The sequence below is a fragment of the Jaculus jaculus genome, chromosome 15 (genome assembly GCF_020740685.1).
Source record: "Jaculus jaculus isolate mJacJac1 chromosome 15, mJacJac1.mat.Y.cur, whole genome shotgun sequence".
NCBI lineage: Eukaryota > Metazoa > Chordata > Mammalia > Rodentia > Dipodidae > Jaculus > Jaculus jaculus.
This window is the reverse complement of record NC_059116.1, coordinates 42255889-42280113: the sequence shown is the minus strand read 5'-3', so window position 1 is coordinate 42280113 and position 24225 is coordinate 42255889. Positions and strand designations below refer to the sequence as shown.

Here is a 24225-nt window from a genome sequence, read left to right as displayed (position 1 = left end):
GAAGCAACACTCTTGCTCATCTCCCCAATTCCTCTGTGGTTTCAGCTGTGGCTTGGTTGAAGTGTGAGGCATAGTTTGTCTTCTTGGGTCTCACTACCCTTTGTAAAGGGAAGATTCTCCAGTGGAGAGTGAAGTCAGCATAGTTTACATGGGATAAGCATTATTAAATTAGGAAGAATTTGATATATGAACCTCACTTTTAGCCAAATACTAGTTGTAGCTTCACACTGGAGAGCATAATCTTTGTCTCCATAGGATTATGACATGGTTCCCAGTTCCAGATATGGGCTCCTTCACACTGAGCAGATCTCTTAGCCAATAAGAAAGCTACTGGTTACCCACTGAGGCTGTGTGCCACTATTGCGCTGGCATGGACATCCTGTCAGGGTTTTTAACTTCTGAAGTCTACTTTATCAGATATTAACATAGCAACACCTGCTTGTTTCTTATTTCCATTTTCTGGGAATATCATTTTCCCTCCTTTCACCCTGAGGAGGTGTCTGTCTTTAGTGGTGAGGGGGTCCATTTTTTGAACCACCCTGATAACACAAGTCTTTGATGGGTGAGTTAAGACTGTTTAAGTTAGTAACTGTGAGGTTCACTTTAACCCCTGCAAGGATGAGGTGCTTTATGGGTTTTGGTACTTTCTTGTGTTTTGTACCTTTTTGAGTCTTGTCTAGTTTTGGTTATTGTGTTCTTTTTCTTGGAGGTTCTTGAGATTGGTTGTTTGACTGTTCTGTGTGGAATATTCCCTGAAGAAGTCTCTATATGTTTGGCTTTGTGTTCATTTAATCACGGAGTTGACTTTTTTCACAGAAAGTTTTCCTTTCACCATCAATTATGAGGGATACTTTCACTGGGTGCAGTAGCTTGGGTTGGAAGCCATAGAGTTTTAGACTTTGAAATGTTCCATTCCAAGCCCTTCTGGCTTTTAGGGTTTCCATTGAGAAATCTGAGGTAATTATGATGGGATTGCCTTTGTAGGTAGTGAGTTGTTTCTTTCTTGCTGCTTTTAACATTCTCTCTTTGTTTTCATTGTTAAGATTTTTAACTATGATGTGCTTTGGAGAGCTTCTTCTTTGGTCCTGTTTTCTTGGTGTTCTGTGAGATTCTTATATCTGGATGGGCCTTTCTCTCCAGAGATTGTGAGAATTTTCTTCAAAAATTTTGTTGATTATATTCTCCATACATTTGGTCTGGATTTCCTCTCCTCCTGGTATACCCATGATCTGGATGTTTGGTCATTTTAGGGTATCCCACAGTTCCCTTGTATTCTGTTCACATGATTTTCTTGCAACTTAGTTAAGTGTTTGAAGTTCTGGTCTATTTCTTCTGTCTTGACTTTCAGCTCAGAGGTTCCATCTTTTACTTGAGTGACTCTGTTAGTGAGGTTTTCTATTTGATTTTTGTTTTCTGTTGTGTTATTTTGCATCATGTCCATCTTTTTTTTTTTTTTTTGAAGAACTATTTCAGTTCAAGGTCTGATTTTCTTGAAAGTTTCCTGCAATTCATTCTTTCATTTGATCAAGTCTTCATTAAACTTAATCAACTGGTTATTCAGATCTTCCGTTTATTAACTCACTGTCAATTCATTTATCTCTTTTGAGGCTTCTAAGGTTTTCTTCAACTAAGTTAAGCCTAGTGCCAAAAGCTAAGTGCTCTGAGAGATGATTCTGCTCAGTTTCATTTATGTGATTGTTGGTTTTTGTATGGCTTAGTTCCATATCAGCAATTCTTTTGATCAGGGTGACATTGGTTGTTGTGTTTTCATTTTGAGTTTCAATTTCTGTTGATTTATCTATGATTTCACTGGAGGCTACCATTGTGGGACAAGGTATCCTTGGTGGAGAACTCTCAGTTTTCTGACCTTCATTGGCTTTTTTTGTGTTGTGGTCTACCCATCTTGGGGAAGCATTTTATTCTGTTGAGGAGGAAGCAAGTATTTGTCCCTGTAGGGACTTCAATGGGTGCTATGTTTTCATGAGAATGGGACTGGAGTAGGATGGGGCTATACCTGCAGATGTGCAGACTGAGGAGATTGCCAGTAAGTCAAGGGTACCTGGGGGACTGGGAGGTGGGGAGCTGGTAGCTCTGGCCTACTCACTCCACTTGCACATACTATTCAGGGGTTGGGGAGCCAGGAATCTGGGAACTGGAGAGCCTGGGTCAAAAGGCCAGCTCCTACAGTGACCAGGGCTCCCTGCTGGTCAGGGGAATGAGGATGTGGGTACCCAGGGACCAATTAGGAAATCCGAGCAAAAGGCCTGCTTTCACAGCCCACACACAGGGACCAGGCCACCCTATGACAGCAGCAGTGGTGCCAGGACCAGGGAACTGGGGAATGGGGAGTGAGCTGCCAGCTCTGGCCTACTCACTCTGTGCAACTGCACCCTCCATAGCAGGGGATCCAGGAGTTTGGGATCCAGGGGCCATTCAATCAGGAAGGGGAGCAAGGGGCCTGCTTCTGCAGCAAGTTCATAGGGTCCTGGCAGCCCCCAAGCCAGCAGCTGGGGAATCAACTACTAACCGGGACCAGGGAACTGGGAGGAGGGTGAGGCAGGGTGGGGAACAGGGAGGTCTGGTCTATTCAGTCTGGGTATTCCTTCCGGAGCAAGGAATCCATCCTTAAGTCTTATGAGAAGGAAAGAAGAGAGAGTACAGAGAGCTCCTATTCATGGGAAGGTGAGAGTAGGACAAAGCCCACATAATGACCCAGATTGTGGTCTCTTGTAGGCTCTGAATGGGGAGCTTGTAACAAGGCTCAGTACCTGGTTTCCATGTGGGGTCTAAGCTAAACAGCCATAAGGACAAGTTCGGGTTAATCCTGTCAGGAAACTTAATTCTAGGAAAGTTAGGTTTTGTTTTTTGTTTTTTTTTTTTCCTGCGGAGGGACTCAAATTGAATTTAAGGTAAAGCAAACCTAGGGAGGGAACTCCACTAGGTAGAAAGAGATGCAAAGAAGCCAGATCCTTCTTGACCTCCAGCAAAGTGGAGACTGACTGCAAGGATAGGCTCAAGGACATTCCTCACTTTTTCTTTTGGAGGTGTGTGTAGGGGGTCCTGTTACTCCTAACCTGCCTCGTACTTTTAAAGGAAGTCCTAGGTTTCTCTGTGAAGGAAGACTCCCACCTGAATGGCTCTATCCCCTGCATCCTCCCAAGTCAAAGAAGATAAATAACAAAAGTAGACATTTTAAGTTCCCATGAGATCAACAAGTGAGGCAAACTTGTCACCTTGGGCCCTGTGCATTTACTGAAGTAGAGACTAGTAAGAAGATGCCCTCTCAACTCACAAGTGGGCTGGTGGGGGCTCAAGCATGTTTGTCAGACCTATGACTCTTGTTATGAATGTTGTGATCAGAAAAACTATCATTATTTTGGAAGTCCACTTATATGAACTTGTCCACGTTATACAGCATATATTTCCTCAATTGAGAAAATAGAAAAGTTTAATTCATATAATAATACAGGCATTTAGTAACTCAAAGAAGTACATTCTTCAGGCTTCACTAAACTCCAGGTGGAGTGTGCCCCTGATGGTAGGCATTTCCTTCAAGCCTCCTCAGCCTAAACAAAAGCCACCAGTGTTCTATTTTTAAATACCTTCAGAAAAACCATACACGAACTCCCTGTCAGCCTGAGGCACTCTGAAGCACTGGTTGGCACTGAGAGAGAGCACATGTCCCAGCACTGATCAGATCAGATAGGAGCCCTTCATGTACCACCAGAGGACCAGCAGTGAGTGATAGTAAGTTGCTGGGCAGAAACCCTTGTTTAAAAGGATACACTTAAAACATTACTGTGACATCAGAACCAGCAAAGCAAAATCCTTCACACATTAGGTCATGACTAGTTTTGGATTCTTGTTGCTCAAATAGTGCTTGAACTGAACTGTGAAATTGTTCAGAAAATATCCTCTTCAAAGATTTTCAAACAGTTTTTTCTATGATTAAAATAGAAATCAAGAATCTGTTTATACTTTAAAATTTCTAACTCATAGGAGGCTCTGAGGCTCACAATCAACCACACAGTTCAGTTTCATCTTTTCCTAAAATGCCAATTCATGAGGTTTAAATCACTTTTTAGAGAAGGCAGGTGATTCATGAATAAATCAGTAAGCAGTAATACTGCAGGTGACATTCTCAGTCCCTGACTGAAATCTCTGTGGCAATAGGCTTTGTGTAGGACTTTTAAAATGGCCTGACCATATCCACAGCTCCGCCACAAAGGTTTACGTGGCTGTGGAAGTTGGCTTGGTTTGCCCACTGAGCAGGTAGGAGTTGTCCACAGCTTTCCCACTCCCATCCAGAGGAGCAGTCATACCTCCAGGCCCTTCTCCCATGACATAGAACAGGCTTGATGGCTGTGTTCTATTTTCCAGTTTCCTGAGTCTCCAGTTGTTCATCCTGGAAACCTGAGGACATGATTGCTTTTTCTTCTTTCTTTTCTCTTTGTCTCCATGTTGCCTGGGATCACTTTCCATATGATTTTTTTTTTTTTCATTTGGATCTTTACCTCCACATCTTGTTCTGTGAGGATCTAAGTTCCATCTAAGGAGTGTTTTATTCTGGAGCCTTTATTAGACTGACCTGCTCCTGAGAAGGAGATTGCTCCCTGGACACTTGGTGTGAGTCACTTGGACAGTGTAAGGCTTTGCCCCATTAAACAGGGCTCAAAGGCAGAGAAAGTCAAGGAAGATTGCCTCCTAAAGCTATATTTCAGTTTTCCTAAATCCTTGAGTGGGAAAAGTGACCCCACTTTATGCCATTTGTGAAGTGGTACCTCTATCATCTTGAAAAGTGTTACTTGTATGTAGTGTGTTATGCCAGTAGAGAAGGGACTCTGTAAACTCACAAGTGCCTCTTACCTGTCATAGTGGGTTTTTATTTTGGCTTATACATACAAAGTGCTACTTACAGCCTTAATTAAGGCATGCAATCCTACCTCTTATGTTGTAGTGGTGGGATGGAAAGCAATGGCACCTGCATAAGGTGTGAAACATTTGAAAAGAAAACCGTTAAGTTTATGATAGTGGAAGTTCCTTTGATGGAGCACAGCAGGTTGCAATAGCTTCTGTTCTTCCTCTGTCATGTCTAGAACATGACAGGACTGTGCAGACATGATGGTGCACCAGCCATCCAGAGGCTAGAAGGAGTATCGTCAACACATGAACATCTATCTGTGACAGCCTAGAAATTGTACACTTTCACACTTGTACCAACTAAACTCTGTGTCATGGGTACTTTTTGGTGTGTATGATGTGTGTCTATATTGTGTGGTGAACATGTTTGTGCGTGCACTTATGTTTGAGTGTGCATGGAGGTCAGAGGTTGATGCTGGATGTCTTATTCAATTGTTCACCAATTTCCCTTTGAAGACAGAGTCTCTCACTAAACCTGTGCCCACCAGTTGAGCTAGATAAGTGAGTCCAGTGGATCTTCCCTGTTCTCTAACCTCTCCAGTGCTGGGATTTATAGGTGAGTGTCACTGCACCTAGCATTTCATGAAGATGCTGAGTATTCAAAATCAGCTCCTCATGCTTGTGAAACAAACACTGAGCTCTGTCTCCTGCCCACAATACTTTCTTCTCTCCCATACTAGACAGCTGAGGCTCAGAAGGTGTAGATATGTGTGTGAGCCAGAATTCCAGAACCAACTTCTACTTATTCTTGTCCTTTTCTGACTCTTCTCAGTGAGGAAAGGTTTAGGCAATTGACTATAATTCCAGCCTTCTGTCCTCTTATCTAATGTTCAATGATTCTCATTTATTAAAATTTCATGATAAGTTTTCTAGACAGTGACCTAGCCAAGGGGTTAGAGTTTACTAGAGGGCAACTTCCACTGGAGATGAATTATTCATAGATAAATAAAGCACTTTTAAATGCAAGCCAGTGAAAAATAACAAATACTAATTTAGAAGGAACTTGTTAAGGGAAAAAATTATGAGAATAGCAAAGCTTATTAGACAAGATGGACTTACATTTCACATATGTAAATCAGTACAGAATATTATTATACTGTTTCATTCATGTCTGTCTTTATTCTGTAAGTACACATCATATTCTTGCTATATGCAATTTCTCTCTCAGTACCCATGCATCCTTACATGAATAAAGAAGAGATTTGAGATCCTTTTTACTCTATTAATACAGACACATACAAAAACCATTGAGAAAGACGATTCCCACTGCTCATTGCATGGTTTCCAAGATTCCTCTCACTTTTCTTTCTTTGCTGGTTGTATCACTTATCAGTGTGTTTTCCCAAAAGTGGCTTCTATAGGTGACTGTAGTATCCAGTGATCTTTGAGTATAATAGTGAGGTTAGCATCAAAATGTCACATTTCTACTGATATGGGATAAGATTGAAGAAGCTTCAAAAGAAGCATTGTCACATCACTGATCTGTGCTGGGCTTGTCCAATTGTCACTTGACTTCTGACTAAGTCAGGTACTGGCTATTCCCACCTCTACTGATTTTGACAAAAGGCCTAAGAATAATGAACTTCAGTTTTTCAAATACATCTACTTTTTAATCGCTACAAAAATGAGGGGAAAATAAAAGGAGGTACTAAATGCTGCTTAACATTTAGTGCTCATTAGTATATATATAATTAAATTATTCTAGTTTATCAAATTTCATGATGATTGTAGAGTATAATTCAAGTATGAAAATCTCTCTGTTGCAGGGATTCTGAAATTGAAATTTCAAGCTCTAGATCTACCAAATTCTATGTTAACATGGGACCAATAAGTACATTGGTGTGCACCAACTCACAAATAGTATACAACCTGCAAGACAGGAGTTGTGGGTGTTGTTCATTTTGTAAACGAAGGGGTGAAGGCACAGGGTGGTTAAGACTTGGCCAGTCATTTAGTTATTACTATTTAAACAAATGCTGTTGGTCTAACTCTCTTCTTAATATGGTAAAATTAGATATATTTTCCTTATAGAGTTTTCAATAATGCCCAAGAGCTAATTGTGTAGTTAAATGTATTTTTAAAAATTACTTATTTAGTTATGAGAGAGAGAGATAGAGAGACAGAATGGGCATGCCAGGACCTCTAGCCACTGCAAACAAACTCCAGACAAGTGTGCACCCTTGTGCATCTGGGTCCTGGGGAATTGAACCTGGGTCCTTTGGCTTTGCAGGCAAATGTCTTCACTGCTTGTTGGAGATGAGCCCTGAACAGACCTTTGTCCTGAGATAACCTCTGCCCTGAGCAAACTTCTGTCCTGAGATAACTTCTGCCCTGCGCAACTTTTGACCTTTTCTCATCCCCCCACCCTGTCACACCTAACTGATTAACATCCTGCCTGGCAGCTGCAGAGACATGAGAACTATACCGTGGCTTCTCAGAACAACCGCAAACTGTCCTAGGGCAAAGGCCAAGAAGATTCTGTAACTTTCCATTACCTGCCTCCTCCACCCCTCCCTCACCCAAAAACCCTAACCCTAACCCCTTAAAAAGGCCGCTGTGGCTCAAAAAATTGGACTCTTGACAAGTATACATTTGCTTGAGTCTCTTCCTCTGTCTCGCCCATCTTATTTCAGGTTAGGGTCCTCCTCGCCCCCATGAATAACTAGGTCCCGTGGGATGGGACAACTGCTAAACTATCACTCCAGTCCAGTTAAATGTATTTTTATTGCACAAACATAAACAAATGGTTAAATAGCTATTAAAAAGACATAAATAACTCCAATTTATGAAGTCTTAACTGAATAGCCGAGTTCACTTTAGCATGCTATTTTCTTTTAACTTTGGTTGCCATACTACTATGATTCATGTAATTATAGAAATAGAAATTATAAATATTAAAACCTTTATTTTTAGTTAACAATATGTTAAAAAGCATTTTCTTTGTGTCTATATACAATTCATTGTGGTTATTTTTAAAAAGCATTACAATATTTTATAATTACTTAATCATTACAGTATAATTTAGGTAATACTGCAATGACCACTTAAAATATAACTTCCTTGATACAATACCAGAACCTACTGGGTCAAATGTTACAAATATTAATCATATCAATATAGGCCAGGATTCATGTATTTCTATTGTAATCCAAAGCCCTTATGTGTCAAGCTTGCAGCATTATTGGCATGGCTGTCATTGAATTCTGAGACTTAAATTATTTATAATGAGCAAGACCTGACAACGAGTATTGCATCAAATTACAAAGCTGCTGCACAGCAAACAACAGAATGAAGACAGTCTACAGAATGGGAGAAAATCATCTGACAAGGGATTTATATGTATAGAATTCAAAACTGGAACCTCAGAAGGACACATGATCCAATCAATAAGTGGGCAAGTGAACAGATTTTAAAATGAAGTACAAATGGCAAATTAAAACACCAACAAAGGCTGGAGAGATTGCTTAGTGGTTAAGGTACTTGCTTGCAAAACCAAAGGACCTAGGTTTGATTCTGCAGGACCCAGTTAAGCAAAATGCGCAAGGTGGCACATGTGTCTGGAGCTCGTTAACAGTGGCTTGAGTCACTGGCATGCCCATTCTCTCTCTCCTTCTGTCTGACTTTGTCTCTCTCAAATAAATGAATAAAAATTATATATATATATATATATATATATATATATATATATATATATATATATAAAATCAACAAACTTCAACATGGCTCAACTCTCCAATTAGGAAACTCCCACATCCATTTCCATGTTTATCCATGTGTTACCAGGAGAAGAAATCAATCCAAGAAAGGATAGAACATTTGAAGCAAGTTAGTGCTTCAAATCATACCCTTAACAGTCTAGTTCAAGAGCAATTAATGATAGTTACCAGCATATTGATTAAGTGTCCTGCAGTATTCTACCCAGTGACTCTTATTTCATTAATCTCTACAAAGACAGGCTAGTATTAGTTAATCTGCCCCCATCTTATAGATGAAGAAAACAAGTATAAATATGGTTATGTATTTTGTCTAATAGAATAGCAAATGTAATCCATGGTAGAGGGTATATACAAACCATTTGACTTTTATTGTATTATAGAAAAAAAATTCTTCCTGCCAGGAACTGTACATCCTGAGGATGCCAGCATTGGCAATACTAGCTGCCCACTGAAGGGCAGGTAAATGAGAGTCAGGGCAATGCAGTTCTCTCTTCCACTCACAGAAAGACTGTTTTCCTGGAAGCCCCAGAATGAGTTTCCACATGTTTCACTACTACAGGATATCAACACTTTGCTAAGTCAAATGGCAGGTGCATCACAAGCATCTTCAAAGATAGCTCCTGTCAGGCTCTAGCAGCAGCCTCTGGCCTGTCAAGCTCAAACTCTGATTCCTTGGTCTCTGCTGAGTTTTCTCTTTAATCTAGTTGAGGACTCTCACTTTAACATGTCTTCATGAGCATGGTGCACATCTGAAACATTTGGGAAAGAACAACTTTAAAGCACATACATTTCTCTCCTGGCGTGATTTTGCTCCAGGTTTTTATGAGTTGTCACTGAATGTCTTCTTTGTCAGACATTCTCCGGAGGGAGACATCATGACCTTTTTAGGAGAATAGCAGTATGGCTCTCTGAGCTGTGCTGAAGGGACAGGCAATATCCTATGAGGCTTGGTGAAAATAGTTATTACCTTTTAATGCTATATAACTAAAAAGCAATAAATATGAAAATGGAAGAAGGTATAAGATATTTGCAAAATTCCAGATGAATTCTTTTTATTTATTTTTTGTTAAGGAAAATGAGCTCTTTTCTATGAATAAAACTCTTTTCTACAAGGATTAGTGCTTGAAATTACTGCATGTAATTTCTGATCAATAGTTTTAATATCTTCAAATTCTCAACTGTCTGTCAACAAAGCAATTTTATTCTGCAAATGATTTTTACCACAAACTTGAAATCATTTTTTGCAATTACTCTACATTTTATAACACTTGAAATTACTTTTAAGGATTTGACAACCCTTTCTTTCCTATCACAGACTAAGGTTGAGATTTTCCTACAATAATGTGAAAAGATTCAAATCTTGAACCTTTTCATATCAAGTATTTAGAAACAACAATGAAGTTCTGACTTTTAGAACATGCATTGTCACAGCAGTCATACAATAGGTACCTTGGATACATTTTGACACATTAACAGGAGTTTCAACACATTAGAAGATAGGGATTGGTGGCTCTGTCTGGTGGTTGACCCATCAGGATCTTGCACCCATGCCCCATCTCACCTGTCCTCAGCTGCATCTTGGATTCAGCAGAAGGGCTCTGTTTTTTTTTACCTATAATGTCACATTCTCTAGAGGCCTTGTCTGCTCATGCTCTGCAGATGGCTTCTACAGTGTTGTACCAAATAAAGGACCTTGTGTGCAACTGGCCTGTCTGGGCTCACAGCAGTGACAATAGATGTGACTTATTTTGCCCGTGGGCTGACACTCTGAAGCTCTCTAAGATGCCCCAGGGAGTCTGCAAGAGGCAGAATGGTGTTGCAGTTGAAATGCTGGCTTTGATGATGGGTGGCACCTCATCCCCTGATACCTGATGTTTCACATATTGTGGAAAAGACTCTGGGTTAGAGATGATCATATCTTCTGCTTTCTACGAGCTTTTCAGAAATTGAATTTTTGTTTATGTTTCTAGACTTTGGTGCTATTATTTTTTCTGCCATCTCACCAAATATTCTTTTTGGTTTATTTATTGGTGACAGGATCTCATGAGCTTTCTGTGTGGTCAAAGATGACCTTGAATTCTGATCCTACTGCTTCATCCACCTGAGTGCTGGGGATCAAAACTGGGGCCTCATGCATACCAGACAAGCACTTTTTATCACTGGGCTACATCCCCGTCCATTCAGCAAAGAAAAGGGTAACACAGAACATGCTGTTCCTTGGAGAGTGGATTTTTGGCACCAGCCTGGCAAGTTTTGGACCATAGCAGCTGCACTCTTTGTGGTGTCTCCTCATCAGCATAGGCAGGGCAGTAACAGCACTAAATGGAGGAGATGATCTAGACTGTCCCAGGATGCTCATTTTTTCCAGCCATGCCCAGCATACAGTGAGTGCTCAGTTGTAGATGATGACCATATTGCAACCATGGGTCATGGAGAGTGTAAAAACATTGACTGAGAAGTGATTGTCTCTAGCTTTTAAACTTAATTCCCAGAAATTAGTCATTATTTTGACTTCTACTTCTCTCCCATTGATATCAGTCTCCTTGTGAGACCCACTTGTAAAAAGATAAGCCAAGTGTATGGTTGGGGTTGAGGCACAAAGTAACATCCAACTCCTTGTCTCTAAGAAGACCCAAATCCTCCACTCAGCATCAATGAGCTGGCTAAAGCAGCCTGTAGTTAGCACAAAGTCTTTGCTCACAGTGATTTAAAATTAAAAGAATTCATTAATGTCCTTTGTACTCAGGGTTGTCTTACTTTTTATATACTTTTATATTTTTTATTTTTTATTTTGTTTTATTTTTCTAGGTAGGGTCTCACTCAAGCCCAGACTGAGCTGGGATTCAAAATGTAGTTCCAGGCTGGCCTCAAACTCACAGCAATCCTCCTACCTCTGCCTCCCTGTTGGGAACTATGAACCAAACCTCGGCCATGTTAACAGAAAGCGCCATATAACAAGTTAAGTTTCTACTTCCTCACCTAATACTCAACTACCACAGACAAAGACTACTATATAGCAAGTTAAGTTTCTACTTCCTCACCTAATACTCAACTACCACAGACAAAGACTGCCATATAGCAAGTTAAGTTTCTACTTCCTCACCTAATATTCAACTACCAGAAACAATGGGATTGTACACCTGGCCAAACACTCCCCCATCCTGCCAGTAGCTGATGAAGAAACAAAGGCATTGCAGTTTAACCAATAACTCTGTGATCTTTACCCCAACTATGTCCCTTCCCCCTACAACTCCTTGCCCTGACCATGTCTCCTTCCCCCTACAACTCTATATAAACCTACATGTAAGAATAAACTCTTGAGGCCATGACAAACACCTAGCATGGTCTCCTTCTTGTGTCTGTTTGCCTTCTTTTATTCAGGTTAGCTTCTCCTTGAGTCCTTGTTCAACTCCCCACTGGCCGGGGCAAGTGGCACCCACATGTTGGGCCCAAGGTATGAAGTGTGACCTGGGCGTCGCTCGAGTGGACGGCCATCCTCACCATTGGATCGCCACCCCACCAGGGTGAGTGAAGATCCATGTAAGATCACTACAGGCAATACACCTGTAAAACAGATCTGCTCTGTGGTCACCACAGAAGAGACCCACCTGTGATACAGACATGCTAAGGTAAGACAAGCGATGCAGACTTCTAGGCAAACCATTTAAGACTATTTAGTCAGATTTGAAAGGCACAAGAACTGTGGGTTTTCTTTTTGCACTTCTTTTCCTCCTTTTACTTTCGGTTGGCACCATCGCGTGGAATTGCAACATAGCGACAGGGCAACTGAAGCCTCTTGGCCAGGGCTACCCTCTGGCATTGGCTGAAGGCCCCTAGTTCCTTGTGAGAATCCCAACAGCCCATTTGGGCATTGGCAAAGACCTCCTATCTAGCCTCTCTTCCTATCAACAAAACTGAGTACCAACAGCCAGTAAATGCTCTTAGAGCAGCTGCCAGTTCTTAAAATTGTGGTCAGGCTCACGTCAGGACCACCGAGGAACCCCCATGCTGGTTTTCCAACTGGGAATGTTGCCCTCTGGTCTTGCTGTTTCTCCTCTTCCTTTTCTATCATGGGATAGACCCTAAGTAAGCATAAATTGTTGGACGACTTAAAACTTCACTCAAGACACAAGGAACATGGGTTAAGATTAAAAACAAAAGATTTAACAAAGAGTAAAAAGGAGCTAATTGCCATAGTAAAAGATATTTTAAAAGCACAAGGAATTAAGATTCCTTCAAGTTCTTTAAGCAAAGTTTTTGATTTTATCAGGAGGATTTGTTCTTTGTGTGTGTGTGTGTGTGTGTGTGTGTGTGTGTGTGTGTGTGTGTGTGTATGTGTTTATGTGTGCTCATTGTGCTTGCTAGTCATGTTATGTTTATGACTGTTTGTTACTAAAGAGATGAGATGGACACAGGTGACATTTCTTTCTCTTCTAGAGAACCATTTCAAGGAAATCAAAGACCTAAGCATAAAAATTAAAAAGAAAAAGTTAAATGTCTTTTGCAGGGGTAAATTTGCCAGATATTTGTTCTAGGTCAACTTCACCTTACATAGAGGATTATTAAAAACAACAAAACTTCCTCTAAAGAGGTAACTTATAATTTTTCAGATATTTTAAAAAAGATTGTAATGCCCTGTTACTTAAAAGGAGGAGGCAACTGACCTGACTTCTGAGCCAGCCTGCCTCAAGATAACAACAAAATTTGCCTTAGTTACTCCTAATAAAATCATTTCCAAGTGTGTTATTGGTATTAATGATATCAAATTGTATTAAGACTACTTTCTTTTTAGTAATAGGATTACTCAATTTGGTGTAATTTTTTAATAGCCTTATAAGAAAGATAATCGCTTCTCGGCCTTTTGGCTAAGATCAAGTGTAGTATCTGTTCTTATCAGTTTAATATCTGATACGTCCTCTATCTGAGGACAGTATATTAAGTGGATTTTTGGAGCTTGGAGTTGGAATAGGAGCTTGCTCCTTCCACTCCACGTATTGACCTCGTATTGCAGTATTTCCAGGAATGGTGCACCCCCTCGGGAGAATAAAAAAAAAAAAAAGAAAAGAAAAGATAAGTAATGACGGGGTGAGATGAATTGATTGAAGGAACTGGGAAGAAATTTTTCAATGATTACTTGTTAAAAATGCTTTTTGAGTGGTACTTAGATCAGAATATTAAAGTATATAAATAAAGGTGTGTGGATGTAAAAAAAAAAAAAAAAAAGAAAGAAAGAAAATTTCAGGCCAAACCTAAACACCATGCCTAAAGTTAAAGGTTTTTAAACTGTTTACAAATTTAAGAAACAAAAAAACAAACAAACAAACTAATTTTCAGGCCAAAATATGTTGGAATAGTTTGCTTAAGTTTTATCAAATCTAAGTCATGGATAAAACATAAAATTGTTTTATGTTTATAAAAATTTCTGTGGTACATAAAAATCAGTAGCTATCAAGTTTAAGCCAAAATCATTGGTTGTCAAGTAATGTTTTTTCTTTCAAAAATTTATCAAGGGCTGTTTTGGCTCAGAAAAGACCCTATTCTACTCTATTGTATGTAAAGTAACTATCTCAATTTTGGCACCATGATAACATTTCATTAGATTTTGTTAACTTACATTCAAAAATTATAACTATACAGAACAGTCATCTTGATTTTGATGCTACTAAGGCTGCTAATGATTTATTTACTACAATTAAGTCTGTGTTGCCTGGTTGGGACTCTCTAAGTTCCTGGACAGGCAGCTTTACAGCCGTGGGAGTTTGCCTTCTGCTTCTCTTATGCCTATTGCCTCCTTTCTTCAAGTGTTTAATGAAGTCTATTGTAAATGTTCACACAGAGGTCCGAGCTGTACACTATAGGACATGTCCTTGGCTCTCTCAGACTTTATCCTAGTTCTCCCTGAATTTTGTCCAGTGGGTGGCCAGAAACCGATAAGAAGGGTAAAGAAAAATCTAAAACAGAGAAACCTGCTGGGTCAAAAAGCACTGAGGATAAGGTAATCTCCATTGTGATGGGCTAAGCAAACAATGGTACTTTACGACTTTTAAAATGATAGGTTTATCTAAACAGGTGGTCAGAGGCCAGAGCCCCTCTTCCTCTCCTCCCCCCACAGAGGAGTGTTTCTGGAATGCACTTAAAATGGAGATTGCTCCAGGACTTTAGGAAAATTAATAAGGGCATGGTACCTATGGGAGCCCTACAACCAGGCCTCCCCACTCCAGTAGCAATTCCTGCAGGATATTGTAAAATCATTATTGACCTAAAAGATTGCTTTTTTTTTTTTTACAACTCCCTTAGGATCATCAGCATTTTACATTTAGTTTACCTGTGGTAAATTTTAGAGGCCCTATGCAAAGATTCCAATGGAAAGTGTTGCCCCAAGGGATGGCTAACAGCCCTATGTCAAAAATTTGTGGCCCAAATTCTAGATCCATTTAGACATAAATGGCCTTCTTTGTATATCATTCATTATATGGATGACATCCTCTTGGCCGGTCCTGATCCCACTGAACTCCTTATTTGCTCTCAAGAGCTTTCTGGGGCCCTTACTGGGGCTGGTCTTCAGATAGCTCCCGATAAAATTCAATTAAAACTTCCTTACTTATTCTTAGGCTTTAAACTTTTTCATAACATAATTCTTTCACAAAAGATTCAACATAGAACTAATCATCTAAAAACTTTAAATGATTTTCAAAAACTCATAGGAGATATCAATTGGCTCAGGCCTTATCTTAAGCTAACTACTGGAGAGCTTAAACCCTTGTTTAACATCCTAAAAGGAGACCCAGATCCTGCTTCAGGCCGCTCATTAATAGCCCCCGCCCTAGAATCCCTAAAGATAGTGGAGGCTGCAATTCTGAGCCAAAGGGTCACTTTTATCTTTTATAAAAAGCCTCTTCTCCTGGTCATTTGTGCCACTAACTTTACATCTACCAGGGTGTTCTGGTAGCAGGGGCTCCTCTTCTGAGTCCATTTACCCTCCAAATTAAAAACGGAGGATTTATATCCCATAAAAGGCTCTCTAAGAAATATCCTTCATCATGCCTTGCTTGTCCTAAACTTTTTAACCCTTGATACTCAGGGAAATTCAGCTTCTGATCACTTTTGGCACACAAATACAAAAAACACCTTTGCCAAAGCCATGTGGAAAGATCCTTTAACTTTAAAATGGAATGGCCCAGACCCAGTACTCATTTGGGGTCGAGGATCAGTATGCTTGTTTGACACCAAAGAAAATGCTGCGAGATGGCTGCCAGAGAGATTTGTAAAACAAGCTGATGATCCTCCAGTGACATCTCACATATCCAGGGAAGAAACACTTCCCTGAGAGAATCTCCCTTTTTTTTCCCTAACAGGACAAAGCTGGAAGGACCTCTATTTATCTTAATCCTCTCACTCATAATCAGACCCGTTATTATAATTAAAATCATGTCTTTTATATGTCAACAGATTAAAGCCATTAAGGTTCAGCCTTTACAGGTCCATTATCACAGACTGGAGCTGGCAGATCAAGGCGTTGCCACTGAAGACCTACCACCTGCAGCTGTCACTCTCCCTTGATCTTACATTCTGTACTTATTTACTATACTGCTGTCCTCTACACCTCTGCTATCACTGCGGTCTACCTGTCTTGGCCAAATAGCTACCCTTCCTTTAGGAGCTGCATAGGATTCAGACCTATGCATATCAACTCACAATAAAGTGAGTGTGATATGGGCACCAACATGGGTGCGAGGCAAAGCACCACAAGGGAAGGTCCCTTTCTGACCTCTTCTGAATTCCCTGAGAGAAAAACCTGACTTGTATGGAGGTTGGTACCATAACTGTTATCACTAAGGCCATGCCTTGCTCTCTGGCCACATAGGCCCTGCCTCCCCTCCCCAAAAGGTACCAAGGGCCAAAGTTGTGGGAAAAAGACATCCCCATGGGAGGAGTCGGGTCCCTACTCCCCCAGTTGGTTAATGCCCACCGCTTCAAAGCGGGCCTCCCCTTCTTTTTGTATAAAAGAAGGGAGGAGATGTTGGGAGCTATGAACCAAACCTCGGCCATGTTAACAGAAACTGCCATATAGCAAGTTAAGTTTCTACTTCCTCACCTAATACTCAACTACCACAGACAAAGACTGCCATATAGCAAGTTAAGTTTCTACTTCCTCACCTAATATTCAACTACCAGAAACAATGGGATTGTACACCTGGCCAAACACTCCCCCATCCTGCCAGTAGCTGATGAAGAAACAAAGGCATTGCAGTTTAACCAATAACTCTGTGATCTTTGCCCCAACTATGTCCCCTTCCCCCTACAACTCCTTGCCCTGACCATGTCCCCTTCCTCCTACAACTCTATATAAACCTATATGTAAGAATAAACTCTCGAGGCCGTGACAAACACCTAGCATGGTCTCCTTCTTGTGTCTGTTTCCCTTCTTTCACCCAGGTTAGCTTCTCCTCGAGTCCTTGTTCAACTCCCTGCTGGCCGGGGCACCTCCCAAGTGGCTTTTTATATTTATATATTTTTATATCTATATAGATTCAAGAAGACCAGCCATAGTAATCAGGAGACCACTTATAACTTTAGTTTTGACTGAAGACACAAGTTGCCTTTGCAATTGAAATGTTAATTCTACAGAGAGGACAGACTTTATTTCTTTTGCCTGTTGTAGGTTTGTTATTGAAAATTGGATTTATATAGTAAAACTTCATTGTAAATGGGCACCAATGTATGCTAAATGACCACTGAATCCTGTGGAATCACACACACACCAGTTACTTCCACATTCAAAGAGTTTGCTCATGATTAATGCTATTGCAATGAATACCAAAGAAATTAATAACTGTTTGTCACTTTAAAAAGTGTTGCCGATTAATTTTATGCTATTTTTATTCTCATTTATCATAGGAGCAGGGACCTAGAATTTTAATGTTTAATATGTGATGGGAATTAAAGAAGTAACTTTACCACACTGACCTTTTCAATACTCTAATCTTTGCATCACTGACCCCCAGACTTCTGCCTAGTAACAGTGTGGTTGCTGAGAGAAGTGAAAGCAAAACCTGTTGGGCAAATGAGAACAGGGAGGAAATATTTTAAGACACAGTTTCATAACTCACCAACTGTATTGGAAATTTAGATTTTTAGACTATTAATTATCTTGACAAACATTGTAATGTGTGCAGAATGTGGCACCACATAAATCCATTCTGGTGACAGAGAGTGTAATGAACAGGGGAACTAGTGGAAACCCAGAGCAATCACTGTACAATCTGGAAACTGGATCGAGCTTAAGTCCCGTTGGGTTTCTGAGCATCTTTCTTGGCTTTCTGTAGAAAATACAGCTTGGCCCCAGAAAATCCAAGTGCCCAGAATGGAGCTGAAGAGTTAATTATTTGGAAAATGTCCTCTACCCCAAGAGAACTTTGATGTCCTGTAATCTCTGTTGGACAGTGCTATGATATCATCTTCCACTTATATACAGCATGATTCATTCTTGCTCTGATGAGAAGTATTTTTCATGTATTTGTTTGTTCATGTGTTAGTTTGTCTAAATATTCAATGAAATACCAAATAACTACAGAGTATAGCATTATACAAGCTAATATAAGGAGGTTTCAGTCTAAAAAAAATGAACTAAGGAAGAGTACAGATAGTTGAGGATAGATCCCTTCAGGATGAGAGATCCTGACTGTGACTTTCTGGGTATTCTGAGGACTACTTATCCTGGTGTGGGTAGGCTTTTTAAAATGAGAACGAGAGAAGACAGAGAAGGCACTGTGAGTGGAGGCAGATGTTAAAGCTAAGCAATGGTGCACAAATATGCCAAAGCTTGCCATGTGAAGCTGTGGCCAGGAATCACACAGACTCACTCACAGATCCCACATTATAGAACTGGTCTATTGTTTTAGATGCTGGTCTTCAGGCTCATGAAAAGGTAGATTTGTTAAAGCTATTGGCCTTTTGTTATGGAAGCCATAGGAAACAAAACCAGTCCATCATGCTGGCTGAAGCATTGTGGGTATCAGAGGTAAGTCTATATCTATACTATGTACAATGACAATCGAGGTGGCATTGCCGCTTTGTAGTACATGGTAATCAACTTACCTGCAAACCACTGACTGTTTTACTTGAGAGTCCATGTCATACTGGGCTCAGCACTGACCTCTGTGGCTGACACTGGGCACTTACTAGAACCTAGACCAGCATTACTGTGATCATGCTGGGAGCTATGCCCTGCTATGCCTGCCACTTTGGCATATCTGTCCTTGATCCCCTTGCAGAATTCCTTTGCCCTCAGAGGAGAGAGGCTGACACACACCTTCTGATGATTTGAGTGTCCTCTGCAGTTAATTGCACATGAAGTCACAACTGAGATTTCTTCTCACTTTTCACCTAGTCACCCATTTATTCCTTTTTCAGATATTCTTTTCTTTAATACCACATTATTGAAACCAAAAGCCTTTGAACAACCAGCAAAGTCACCTACTACCCACTTCCCATGGATCTACACACCCCCTTGCCTTGTGGCACTTCAGGTTCCACACAGTGAATGGCAGGTTTCTTACCTAAATCTTTTCCATTGAGAGGACCAATACTCATCGTTTTCTGTAGAGCTGCCTTTAAGTGTGGCTGTCATGACTCAGAGGTCTGTCTGTGGCTTATGCCCATGCCCACAGAAAACTCATCCATTCAGGAACCAAGCTTGGACTGCTAGCTGCTGACAGGGAATGCCTCCTGAAGCTCTGGGCAAGTCTAAGGGTGATGATGCCCACTCTTTGGATTCCTGGTTCTTAATTCAGCTGTCTAACTCTGTATCCAACTAACCGCCTCAGAAATGCCTGGTTGTTCCGTGGCCAGGGCACAGCTGTCTGCATGACACTGTAGGCCTCTTTTCAGAAGGACTGTGAGATCATGGCTGTGCTCTTGTCTTGTTGAGTTATGAGGTTCTTCCTCAGGACCTGGGAGCTCTTTAACTTGATGGGCTCTGAAAACCAACAAGGGAAAAGGGCTTTCCTCTAGTTGGATGGTCATAGCCTCAGCCACTTTTTATCTCTTTTTGTTATTATTTGTTATGCCTTCATGTCTGTCCCTCAGGTTTTTAGGAAGGGTATAATTAATCTATTACCATCTTCACTGATCATCTCTCAGCTCTATCCAGGTTGCTTCCCAAACACATTGTTTGTTATGGTAACTGTACCTCTTTGCTTGTGAAAGTTAAATGCTGCCTTCTAGCCTCACTCTCCTTGTGATTTCTTCTTGCACTTATCCTTTAGGGAGGAATGAATATGTATATGTGTGTGTAGTGTGTTTATGAACATATGTATTATATTACTTGGAATTATTTTATATAGAAATTTTATTTATTTATTAACATGCTAGCATATATGCACACAAACACGTGTGTGTGTAGGCATGCCAGAGTTTCTTGCTGCTTTAAACAAATGCCTGTATAGCTTCATGTGGTTGGCTAGGGAACTGAAGCCTGACCATCAGGCTTTGCAAGCAAGAACCATTAATCATTTAGCCACATCACTTGCCACTAGGCATTTGTTTATGTAAGTATGGACTTAAGAATACTTATTGAGTTAAAATCCAATATCACTTTGTTCACTTTTGTTTTGTTTAAATTATTTCAGTTTGTTCCCATGTTCCTTTGATTTAACTCATCCTTTCACCTTGGGTTGGCATGAACATTTTCTTACTGTTTGGTGCTACAATATTCTCTCATATGTTTTCTGGCTTAGTCCTAGAATCAGCCATTGTTCCATGGAGCCCTGGCTTCTGCTTTGAAGAAGAGCCTTGGAAGGTATCTTTTGGTAAACGTTCTGTTTTTGCAAGTGAGCACCTTTACACACTGAGCATCTTCCTAACCCAAATGCCTAGTTTTGGATTCTAGCCCCTCTTAGCTGCCAACAAAGCAAGGAAACGTGTGGATACTAACTCATATGTATATACACACCTAGAAATGGCTCCCTTTGTACCCGTTTGAGTCTGTATTAAACTAAACGTGTGGACACTAGCTCGTATATATACACACACCTAGAAATGGCTCCCTTTGTACCCGTTTGAGTCTGTATTAAACTAAACGTGCGGACACTAGCTCGTATATATACACACATCTAGAAATGGCTCCCTTTATACCTGTTTGTATCTGTATTAAGCTAAATGTGAGTTCATGCTTGGGCTGCAAATCTGTTACACCTCCACATGAATCATTCTCGCTTCTCCTGTGTCTACTTGTGAACCTCAATCCACTAAACTGGAGAAAATTTGGGACATATTTCACAATGGCTACCTTGGTATCATTGTTGCCATCATACTATGAAAGCATGGTTGTGTTCTGGTGGTCAAAACAACTGTGTGAGACAGCATGTCCAAAGCTGTGACATCACAGAAACTGTCACTCTTGTTAGTTTCATGACTCGAGCAATCAATCAGAATTATCACCGAGTCTTTCTATAGGGTCATTGCTCCAATGGTTTTTACTCAAAGGAAACATACCCATACTGTTTTGTATTAAGCTATCTGTTCAGGCTCTGGGTGATCATTTTTCCTTATGGTCCAAATTTTCTGAAACATAAGAAATGTCACAGATGGTCATTATGGCCATCTTGGTAAAAAGATGGAGTCATGATTCCCATAATCTATTCATGTTGAATCAGAAGCCAAAAGTTCACGTCACATATGTCTGTCTACCTCATTTTCTCTTCCTGTCATTTCGTGATTCTCATTATATGCATGCTTATATTCTTATACTTTAACCTTGTCTGTGCCTGGGATTCAGAATTACACTGACATACAACAGATCACATTACACATTTTATAATATTATATGTGCACATAGGAGGCATCATCGGACAAATGAAGGCCTAAAGGGACATTCTCGGGACCTAAGAACTTAAAATCTGGAAACAAGGGAATGAAGTACAGAGATGAAAGAAAATCAGTTTCAACTACTTCAGGCATGGTAAATTGTGAGAAACTGGCTACAAAATATATTCAGGAACCAGTGGAAGGTGAGAATTACTTTAATAGGTTTGTTTGTCCAAATCCACTCTCATATCAACTGCCAGTCTTGTTATAGGAGTGTTGTGCTTTCCTGCCAGAAGGAGGTGACTTGCTCCTGAGATTTTTGGCGTCTTGCTTTTAGGTAGAAAGAGGAGGTTAGAGAGTTTGTCTTCCACCAGCTGCAATTTCTCAAATGTCTGTCTTTTGGTTCAAAACAGCCAATATATAAAAGTGGGTTATGTTGGATAGGACATTTTATAGTCTGGTATGGTGATGTGATCTTATATCAAATCTCTGAATCTCTGTTTTTGTCTCTTGAACCTGTTTTTTTTTCTTCTGTTCTTCAGATAATTCCTATTTTTCCATCTTCAAAATCATTGAGTTTCTTCTCTTGCTCTGAAAAATTTGCTATTGAGTCCATTGAGTGATTTTTTTCCCCCTTTTTTACTAGTACACTTTTAAGCTTGGAAATGTCCAACCAGATCATTTTTATGCTTTCTATTTTTATGCTTCTGCTTCCATGATGAAAGTATTTGTTGGGTCTTAAGATAGTCACATTTGAACTTTTGTTCCAAGATCTTCTACATCTTGGTATGTTCATGGTCACTTTTATTAAGTACTATTTCTTCCAAAGTGGTTTACAAATTCATAGGTTGTCTTTAAGCTTTATTGCCTGTTCTATAAGATTCGGTTGAAAACTCAATATTTAAGTAATATAGTTATTTTAGAAATTGGTATTCTGACTTTATATTTTTCTCCCTCTCCTCCTTCCCTTTCTTCTCTTTTTTATCTTCCTTATTTGCTTCCTATCTACCTTTATTCAGATATGTGTGTGGAGATGACATCCTCTATTATTATTTTTTTCTTATCTCTACCAAAGAAGATAAAAGTGGATAGTGAAGGGGAGTCAGGTAGCTTCTTAGGTAGTTTAGGGTGACCGTACCCTGAAAGTAAAAGCAGAGATGTCCTTAAATCTGCCCTTATAATCTCCACTTTACTAGAGATCATAGAAATATCTCTCCTCTTCTTATCTCTTGACTAAAGGAGTTATCTAGACCTGTTTTTCTATAAATAACCTGGACCCATCCTGGGAGGGAGTTCCTCTTTCCTAGAATTTAGTTCTGGCCTTCTGATTTATTAAGCTCAGCCCCCAAACTTGACTTCATGGCTGGTCTCTTCTTCTTTCTTTCTTTCTTTTTTTAAAAATTATTAAAATAATATATTTAAGATGAATCACAAATACAATGCATGTTGTAATTCCTCTTATTTTGGTTTGCTTTAACAGTATTCAGTTTATGTCTTCATTTATGTTGTCCATTTAATAGACTTCCCCAGCAGTCCTCTTCTCATAATTAGTAGGCATATTTATACCATAACATGTTGAGTGGCTACATTTTATTTAATGTATTGCTCTTTACTGTTTTTGTACCTCAGTGTTTCTCAACCCTAGAAACTCATGTTAATCACATAAGAAACTTAAGAAAACAAACAAACAAACAAACAAACAAACTGATACCTAGGCACCACCCCAGACCAATTAAGTAAAGATCCAAGAGTTGTAGGTGTAAAAGCCATGATGATAGTTCCTAATTTTTTATTTTATTTTTTTCTCAATTTTTATTAACGTTTTCCATGATTATAAAAAGTAGCCCATGGTAATACCCTCCCCCCGCACTTTCCCCTTTGCAATTCCATTTTCCATCATATCTCTCCCCATCTCAATCAGTCTCTCTTTTATTTTGATGTCAGGATCTTTTCCTCCTCTTATGATGGTCTTGTGTAGGTAGTGTCAGGCACTATGAGGTCATGGATATGCAGGCCATTTTATGTCTGGAGGGAGCACGTTGTACAGAGTCCTACCCTTCCTTTGGCTCTTACATTCTTTCCGCCACCTCTTCCGCATTAGACCCTGAGCTTTGGAAGGTGTGATTGAGAGGTTACTCAGTACTCCAGTCACTCCTTCCAGCACTATGATACCTTCTGAGTTATCCCAAAGTCACTGCCATCTGAAAAGAGAAGATTCTCTACCCTAAGTGAGAGTAGCATTAATGTACGGGTATGAATATTAAGAGTGCTTCCTGGGCCATTTGATAAGCATAGTATATATGTTTTTCCAGATATCAGCAGATGTTACACCCCTAGGGCTCATGACTACCCCTGTTTTAAGTTTTCAGTATCAGGGATGTATTCCCTTCCCATGGAGAGGGCCTCCAGTCCAATTAGAGGGAAGTTTGTTTCCCCCATAACAGACGTGCCACTATTGCACCCATTAGCTCATTTGGCCTGGCTGGCCAAATATAAAGCTTGGAGTGTCCACTGATGAGTATCTTCACTGGTGATTTCTCTTTCTCCCATTGAACTGCATGCAAATTGGCTTCTTCCAGCTGTCAGCTAGTCTACATGGAGGAGGTTATCAGCTCAGTTCCAGCAAGATTTCTTAGTGGCCTTGCAGCCCAAGTATATGGAGTCTTCAACAATAGGGTCTCACCATCTATTCCTGGTGGGAAACCAAGGGTCTTGGCAATGGCCTATAATGTTTTGGGGGCAGTTTAATGAGAATAAAATATGCATTTATCCAGACAAGAGC

General features: G+C 40.0%; 1 non-coding gene across 1 annotated transcript; it reads left to right on the top strand.

The window, feature by feature from the left end:
• The first annotated feature begins 13481 nt into the window (after positions 1 to 13481).
• On the top strand, positions 13482 to 13672 carry LOC123455232. The gene has a single exon (XR_006633774.1). It is a non-coding gene; the product is annotated as a U2 spliceosomal RNA (small nuclear RNA).
• Positions 13673 to 24225: the final 10553 nt, after the last annotated feature.